Source organism: Pan paniscus, chromosome 17 (genome assembly GCF_029289425.2).
Source record: "Pan paniscus chromosome 17, NHGRI_mPanPan1-v2.0_pri, whole genome shotgun sequence".
Classification (NCBI taxonomy): Eukaryota; Metazoa; Chordata; class Mammalia; order Primates; family Hominidae; genus Pan; species Pan paniscus.
The window spans coordinates 76,784,103-76,793,034 of NC_073266.2; positions in this window are offsets into that span (position 1 = coordinate 76,784,103).

An 8,932-nucleotide genomic window follows, 5' to 3' on the forward strand; every position below is an offset into this window, starting at 1 on the left:
GAAGAAGAAGGACTATCTCTTTTGAGGCTTCATCTAATTAATAGGGATAAATCCTTTCCCAGAGATCTCTAAATGCCTCACAACTTAGTAACCCCATGGGCTACATGGCTGCGCTAAAGCCAACACTAATGAAGGGAATCGAGGCATCATGATTGGACTCGCCCAATTAGGATTTACCAATGAGTCATGTTGCAGGAGGGGCAAGTCCCTAAACAAAATCAAGACTCTCTCGGTAAGGAAGGAGAGCGGCTTTGATTTGGAATTGACACCCAACAGCATCTGCCACAGGTGTGAAGTTCATTTCTTGTGATCTCACACTGCCCTGGTTCTATCAATATAGCAATCTCAAGAATTAGTCACTGCCATTAAGTGGAAATGTTTTAGGTTTTATTTCCTACTCAGAGGCTCATGTAAAGTCCTTTTGAATAGTTTTAAAGCCATGAATCTTTTAAGAGCAAGAAATAGTACCTCTCCTTCTCTCAAAGCACTCAGCCTGTGATTGCAGTTGACAGGCTGTTCCTCCCGTTTGTCTGGGCTTCTCTCATCCTTTACTCCTCTCTTTGCCTTGCAACACAAGTGGCTGTTGCTGTAACAACATAATTGCTGCTCTGATTCCACCACTGAAATAAACAGAAATGAAAAGGAAATAGAGAGCTTCAAATTGTGTTCTCCTCCACCTGGCAGTTTCCCAAAATGCCTCAGCTAGAGACAGCCCAAATGGACAGGCTAGGGGTTGAACCTGAATTAAGAAATGAAAATCAAAAAACAGGCCCAGAGCAGATTGTAGAGGAAGCTCCTTTCTTCCCGCTTAACTCCTGGGGATGGAAGGAGAGGAGAAAGGCGAATAATGTGAAAAAAATGTTGAATTTAGTAGAGAGGAATTGGTAGCATGCTGGTCTGATGCCCTTTGTAGATGTGCCATTTGCCTGGACAGTGTCTTGAAAATTAGAATTAGTCACATCTAAACATCCGAGGATTTCATATAAAAATCCAGGTTGCAAGCTTTTGCAAAATCAGAAAATCCGCTACTGGGCCTGCTTTCCCAGAAGACAATCAGTGCTGGTGCTGCCCCTATACATGGGGGACGCATTTGTGACTTCGCCACACTCCTCACCACACCCTAGTGCACACTTCTGCCTGCTCTGTTTGTTTACAATACCTGCCTGCTCCCTCTAGGCACTTGAATTTATGATCCCAGTTTACTGTTCTGTATGTCAGGGGGAAGGAGACTGTTCCATGATTTGTTCAATGATATTGTTTAAATTCCTGTTCATGCTTATGATTCTCTACAGTGTGTGCAACTTTTTTTTTCTTTTTGACAGAGTTTTACTCTTGTTGCCCAGGCTGGAGTGCAGTGGCATAATCTCAGCTTACTACAACCTCTGCCTACCGGGTTCAAGTGATTCTCTTGTCTCAGCCTGAGTAGCTGGGATTACAGGTGCCCGCCACCACGTCCAGCTAACTTTTTGTATTTTTAGTAGAAGCAGGGCTGGTCTCTGCTAAAAAATGTTTAGTAGAGCCCATGTTAGCCAGGCTGGTCTCGAACTCCTGACCTCAGGTGATCCACCCACCTCAGCTTCCCAAGTGCTGGGATTACAGGGGTGAGCCACCACACCCAGATGTGCAACATTGTAGAAAGAGTTTTGCCCATGTAATGTTTGCTCCCCCAAATGATTTTGAAGATTCACTCCTTCCCAGTCTGGTCACTGAGATAAGGATGGAAGCCTGTTAAAAAAGAGGTGAGACTGCTGGGCAATGCAACTCATTCTGAAATGTTACTGGTGAGCAGTTCTTGATAAGCGAGCAGAGCCTGGGTGGAACCTCGTGGAATGTTTGGGAGCAGACCATCTGCTTCTGAGATTCATTGGCCAAGAGTTCTCACTGTATCTTGAAACGAACCAAAAAGCAGTTCTTACATAGAATCATGCTGAGGTCCTGTAATCTGTGTGGCCCAAACCACATGTGATCTCCCTCTGCTCTGTTTCACCTAATTTTGTGGCACTTTTTGTGTTCGTGAGATAACTGAAGGCACAGTTCTCATAAAATGAACAATCATTATTTAGAGATTTTAACTTGGCAAATAGAAGTTTTCACTAGACTCCTGATAATTAGCTTGAGAGAGAGATTTCACTTGAAGGCTTCAAGTGATTTCATACGATTTTTTTAAGAGATGGGGTCTCACTATGTTGCCCAGGCTGGAGTACAGTGGCTATTCACAGGCACCCCATCATCGTTCACTAAGTCTCAAACTCCTGAGATCAAGCCATCATAGTCCCAAGTACACAGAAGACCAAGGAAGGATGATTTTTGATAGGTGAAATGTTAAAATAAAATGTAAGAAAGAGTTACATGGAGAACCTCTTTGTCAAGTTTGAAAACAGCAATAAATGTCTGTGTCCGGTCTTGGTCCTGGTGGGGTAGTGGGGCGGGGGCTTTCCTCTGTCTCTCCTAACTCTGCTCTCCTTGCTGAAGGGCTGAGTCCTGAGCTTCATGTTTGACTTATTCCTGCTCCTCCAGGCCCTGAGAGCTGACTTTCTTCATTTTAAGTTGGCCAAAAGCAAAAGATGCAATCCCAAACACTGCCACCTAAACAAGAAGCCAGGTATTCTTTAAACTGAAAGAACATTTGTTACAGGCAGAAGTGCAAGTCAGGTGACCATAGGATTCCAACTGTGGTCCTGGTGGGTCATGAGGGTAACCCAAGCTCCGCCCCATGGGTGTTGGTTTCCAGGGCATAACCCAAAAAAGGAAATCCGAAGCGGTTACCCAGTTGGTGAAGTGACCTCTGGATTGGTTTCTTGTAGACCTGAACCAGGATTTTTCAGCTGGTTTTCCAGTTTCTGCTGAGCCAGAAGGCTAACAGTCATAACAAGCCCTTTATTTATTAAATCCAGGGCTGAGATATAATATTCTTCCACTTGTGCCCTCTCAATGCGTTCAAAATGAACCTCATCACCTGAATGTTTTTCTTGAGGAGGCTGGAGTAGTCCTCCTACCATACGGTTTCATGGCTGAAAAGGCCTCTCCGTGTGCCACCTTCCAAGCCATTCCCCACACGCCCCAGGACCACAGGAGATCGTGTAACTCTCACGCTTGAAACCTTCCATGACCCCCCTTATTCACAGGCAGAAGGTCAGCCCTTACAACAGCCTATTGCCGGGCCAGACCTGGGCCACCGCCTCCAGCCTCACCTGACACCCTCTGTGCCTCACTAACAAGACTCCGCTCTCACTGGACTTCTTCTGTTTCCATGGATTCACCAAGTCATTTGCCGCCTTGGGCCTTTGCACATCCTGCTGCCCCTCTTTACCTTTCTATCTTGGCTTATGTCTCCCTCTTTCAGAGAAGGCTTCTCTTTCATCACCACCTCCCCAAAATAAGTTACTCTCCCTTTTTTCTTTGAAATTTCTTCCATTCAACCCAGCAACCCCACTACTGGGTGTATACCCAAAGGAATAGAAATCATTCTACCAAAAACACACATGCACTCACATGTTCATGGCAGCACTATTCACAATAGCAAAAACATGGAATTAACCTAAATGCCCATCCACAGGGGACTGGATAAAGAAAATGTGATACATATACACCATGGAATACTATGCTGCCATAAAAAATGAAATAATGTCTTTTACAGCAACATGGATGCAGCTGGAAGCCATTATCCTAAGTAAAGTAGCAGGGGAACAGAAAACCAAATACCTCATGTTCTCACTTATAAATGGGAGCTAAACACTGAGGGCACATGGATACAAAGAGGGGTACAACAAGCACCAGGGCCTACTTGAGGGGGGAGAATGGATGGAGGGTAAGGGTTGAAAGACTACCAATTAGGTACTGTGTATGCTCACTACCTGGGTGATGAAATCATTTATACGCCAAACCCCAATGACATGCAATTTATCCATTAATAAACCTATATATGTACCCCTGAACCTAAAATAAAAGTTGAGAAAAGAAAAGAAGAAATAATACAGAGAGATCCTTTTTATACTGTGCCCGATTTCTTCCAATGGTAAAATTTTGCAAAATTATACTACCACCATAGTCAGGTACTGAACAATTTCAACACTGCAGGATCCCTGGTGTGGCCCTATTAGAACTACACCCATTCTGGATTCCACCCCCCCCCTTTACTCTGTCCTCCATTTCTAAAATTTGTCATTCAAAAAATATTATATAACTGGAATCACATAGATTACACATCTTTTGTGATTGGCTTTTTTGTTGTTGTTGTTGTTGTTTTATTTATTATTATTATACTTTAAGTTTTAGGTACATGTACACACTGTGCAGGTTAGTTACATATGTATACATGTGCCATGCTGGTATGCTGCACCCACTAACTTGTCATCTAGCATTAGGTATATCTCCCAGTGCTATCCCTCCCCCCTCCCCCCACCCCACAACAGTCCCCAGAGTGTGATGTTCCCCTTCCTGTGTCCATGTGTTCTCATTGTTCAATTCCCACCTATGAGTGAGAATATGCGGTGCTTGGTTTTTTGTTCTTGCGATAGTTCACTGAGAATGATGATTTCCAATTTCATCCATGTCCCTACAAAGGACATGAACTCATCATTTTTTATGGCTGCATAGTATTCCATGGTGTATATGTGCCACATTTTCTTAATCCAGTCTATCATTGTTGGACATTTGGGTTGGTTCCAAGTCTTTGCTATTGTGAATAATGGTGATTGGCTTTTTTTTTTAACTCAGCATAATTCCCTGGTAATTCATTCAAATTGTTGCAGGTATCAATAGTTGTGTCTTCTTATTCTAAATAGCATTCCATGGTTTGCATGTTCTACAATTTGTTAAACCACTCACCTATTGAAGGATATCTGGGCCGATGCCAGTTTTTGGCTATTACAAACTAAGCTGCTATGAATATTCAAAATTTTTATGTGAACATAAATTTCCATTTCTCTGGGATAAATGCCACAGGGTGTGAGTGCGGGGTTGTATGGTAATTACATATTTAGTTTTATTTTTAAAAACCTGCCACTCTGTTTTCCAGAGTGGCTGTATTTTACATTCCCACCCATACTGTATGAGTAGTCCAGTTACTCATCCCTTGCCAGCATTTGATGTTGTCACTATTTTTTATTTTAGCCACTCTTGAAAAGATACAAGATAAAACACACATAATATTACTCATATTCCTGTATATTAACAAAAACATACAGAAACTGAAATTAAAAGCACAATATCATTTACAATATCATTTTCAACCACTCCAAAGAAAACGAAATACTTGGGAATTCACTACACAAAAATGCATATCTCATTACGATTTTCATTTGCATTTTCCTGATTGCAAATGGTGTTGAGCATCTTTTTGCCTGCTTATTTATCATCTGTATATTCTCACTGGTGAAATGTCTGTTCATGTCTTACCCATTTTCTAGTTAGATTTTTTAAAAAAAACTATTGAATTTCAAGAGTTCTGTGTGTGTATGTGTATATATATATATATATATATATATTTTTTTTTTTTTTTTTTGAGAAGGAGTTTTGCTCTTGTTGCCCAGGCTGGAGTGCAATGGTGTGATCTTGGCTCACCACAACCTCTGCTTCCTGGGTTCAAGCGATTCTCCTGCCTCAGCCTCCCAAGTAGCTCGTATTACAGGCATGCACCACCACACCCTGCTAATTTTGTATTTTTATTAGAGACGGCGTTTCTCCATGTTGGTCAGACTGGTCTTGAATTCCCAATCTCAGGTGCTCCACCTGCCTCAGCCTCCCAAAGTGCTGGGATTACAGGCGTGAGCCACCATGCCCGGCCTCTTTGTATATTTTTGATACCAGTCCTTTCTTGAGGATGTGATTTGCAAGTCTTTCCTCCTAGTCTGAACCTTGTCTCTTCAATGTCCTCACATAGGCTTTTTCAGAGCAAAAGTTTTTAATTTTGATGCAGTTCAGTTTATCAATCCTTTCACAGAGCACGCTTCTGGTGTCAAGTCTAAGAATTCTTTCTGTCTCTAGATTCCAAGGGTTAATGCTTATGGGTTTTTTCCTAAAAGTTTATAGTTTTATACCATTTTGAGTTAATTTTTGTGTAAGGAGTGAGACTTAGGTTGAGATTCATTTCATTGTTGTTCCAGCACTGTTTATTTAAAAGACTACCATTTATTCATTAATTTGCTTTTGTACTTTGTCAAAATTCAGTGAGTGTATCTGTAGGTCTATTTCTGAGTTCTCTGTTCGATTCCATTTATCTATGTGTCATTCCTCTGCCAACACCACACTGTCTTGATTACTGTAGCTGTGTATTGGGTAGAGTGACCCTCCCACTTTATTCTTATTTGTCAAGATAGTTTTAGTTATTCTAGGGTCTGTGCCTTTCCGCATAAACTTTAGAATAAGTTTATTTATGTCTACAAAAAGTGTTGTTAGAATTTTTATGAGAATTGCATTAAACCTACAGATTCATTTGAAGAAAATTGACACCCTTACTATGTTGAGTCTTCCAATTCCTGAACGTGGTATGTCTCTCCATTTATTTAGTTCTTTTCAATTTCTTTCATCAATATTTTGTAATTTCATCATACAGATCCTGTACATGTTTTGTTAAGTACATACCTAAGTATTTAATTGTATTTGGAGTGATCATAAATAATATTGTGTTATTAATTTCAGTTTCTATATGTTATTTGTTAGTACACACAAATGCAATTCATTTTTGTGTGTTTATCTTGTATTCTGCAATTTTGTTGAACTCATTCTCCATTTGATAAAGCACCGCTGTAAAAAAATCTACAGTTACTGCTAATCATTTAGCTTGTTGATATGGTGGATCACATTGATTGATTTTCAAATGTAGAATAAGTCTTGCATACTTATTACTTAAATCGCACCTGATCAAGTGCATATCTGGTTGCCTCCTTTGGAGAGGTTAATTAGACACTCCAAACTGGTGTTTATTCTAAGTTCTAAGAGATTTTTAATAGTTTCCTTGAGATTTTCTATGTAGACAATCGTGTTATCTGTAAATAAAGAAAGCCTTATTTTTTCTTTCTGATTTGTATGTCTTACATTTATTTTCTTGGTTGATTGCAGTGGCTAAAACTTCCAGTGCTGTGTTGAATAGTAATGGTAAAAGTAGACGTCCTCACCTTGTTCATGATCTTAGGGGGAAAATATTCAGTCTTTCACCATTAAGTATGATGGTAACCATGGATTTTTTTTTTACAGCTGTGCTTTATCAAATGGAGATAATTCCCCTCTGTTCCTAATTTGCTGGGGCTTTTTTTTTTTAACACCATAAATAGGTGTTAGATTTTGTCAAATGCTTTTTTTGCATCAATTAATATGATCATATGATTCTTCTAATTCAGCTTGTTGATATGGTGGATCACATTGATTGATTTTCAAATGTTGAATAAGTCTTGCATACCTGGAATAAACCCCACTTGATCATAGTACATAATTCTTTTTATACATTGTTGGATTCAGCTTTCTAATATTGTATTGAGGATCTTTGCATCTACACTTATGAGAGATATTGGTTTGCAGTTTCCTTCCTTCCTTCCTTCCTTCCTTCCTTCTTTCTTTCTTTCTTTCTTTCTTTCTTTCTTTCTTTCTTTCTTTCTCTCTTTCTTTCCTTCTTTCCTTCCTTCCTTCCTTCTTGTTTGGTTTTGTTATCAGGATAATATTGACCTCATAAAAGGAGTTAAAAGTACTCTGTTCTCTTTTATTTTCTGTTAGATATTATGTAACAATGGTGTATATTCTTTTTTAAATGTTTGATAGAATTCTCCTATAAAACCATCTGGGTCTGGGGATCTCTTTTTTGTTGGGAGCTTTTGAATTTTGAATTCAATTTCTTTAATGGTTACAGGACTATTTCAATTGGTTTGAGTTTCAGTAGTTTGTGGATTTTAAGGAATTGGTCCATTTCTTATAAGTTGACAAATTTGTGAACTAAAGTTGTTTGTAGTATTCTCTTATTACTTTAGTGTCTGCAGAATCTGTAGTGAGATCCCTTACTTGATATCCCTTATCTATTAGTGGTATTCCTATATCCCTTATCTATAGTGATATTCCTACAAATTTGAAGAACCAGTGTCTTAGGCACTTCAGGCTGCTAAAACAAAATGCCTTAGACTGGGTAATTTATTGCTTACAGTTCTCGAGTGTGGAAAGTCCAAGATCAAGATCAAGGTGATGGCAAATGTGGTGTCTGGTAAGGGCCTGTTTCTCCTAGAATGCGCCTTCCTGCTGCATCCTCACATGGTGGAAGGGCCAAACACATCCCCTTCTGCTTCTTTTATAAAAGCACAGTCCCATCCATGAGGGTGGGGCCTCATTATTTCCCAAAGGCCCAACCTCTTGATATCATTACATTGAGGATTACATTCATTGAGGATTACATTTCAATATATGGATTGGAGGAGTGGGTGACACATGTAGACCATAGCAACCAACATTTTGTTTCACTGGTTTTCTCCATTTTCCTATTTCTAATCTCACTGATGACTGCTCTTATGTTGATCATTTCCTTCTGTCTCCCTTCTGCATTTTACAGAAAGCCCCTTACCTTCAGAGGTGCACTTTTGCCCAAGTTTCCTGAGATCTGCTGCTGCCTAATATCTTCTACGTTTCCTTGTGGAACTTTCCCTCGATGTGGCTTCCAAGTAATCTCCGCCTCACTCTCTCTAAATCTCACAGCACTTGCACTCAAAATATAAACGTTTATCACATTAGGGGGATCCCTTCACATTCAGAGGTGTATTTTTGCTGGCAGTTTCTGAGATCTGCTACCACTGGGCCATCTTTCTATCTTCTTTCTACGTGGAAGGAAAATATCTTGGGCTGTCAAAATTACGAAACTAAAGGGAAAAGTCAAGCTGGGAACTGCTGAGGGCCAACCTGCCTCCCATTCTGTTCAGTCACCCTCTGCTCACTGAGATAAGTGCAGATCTGATTGCCT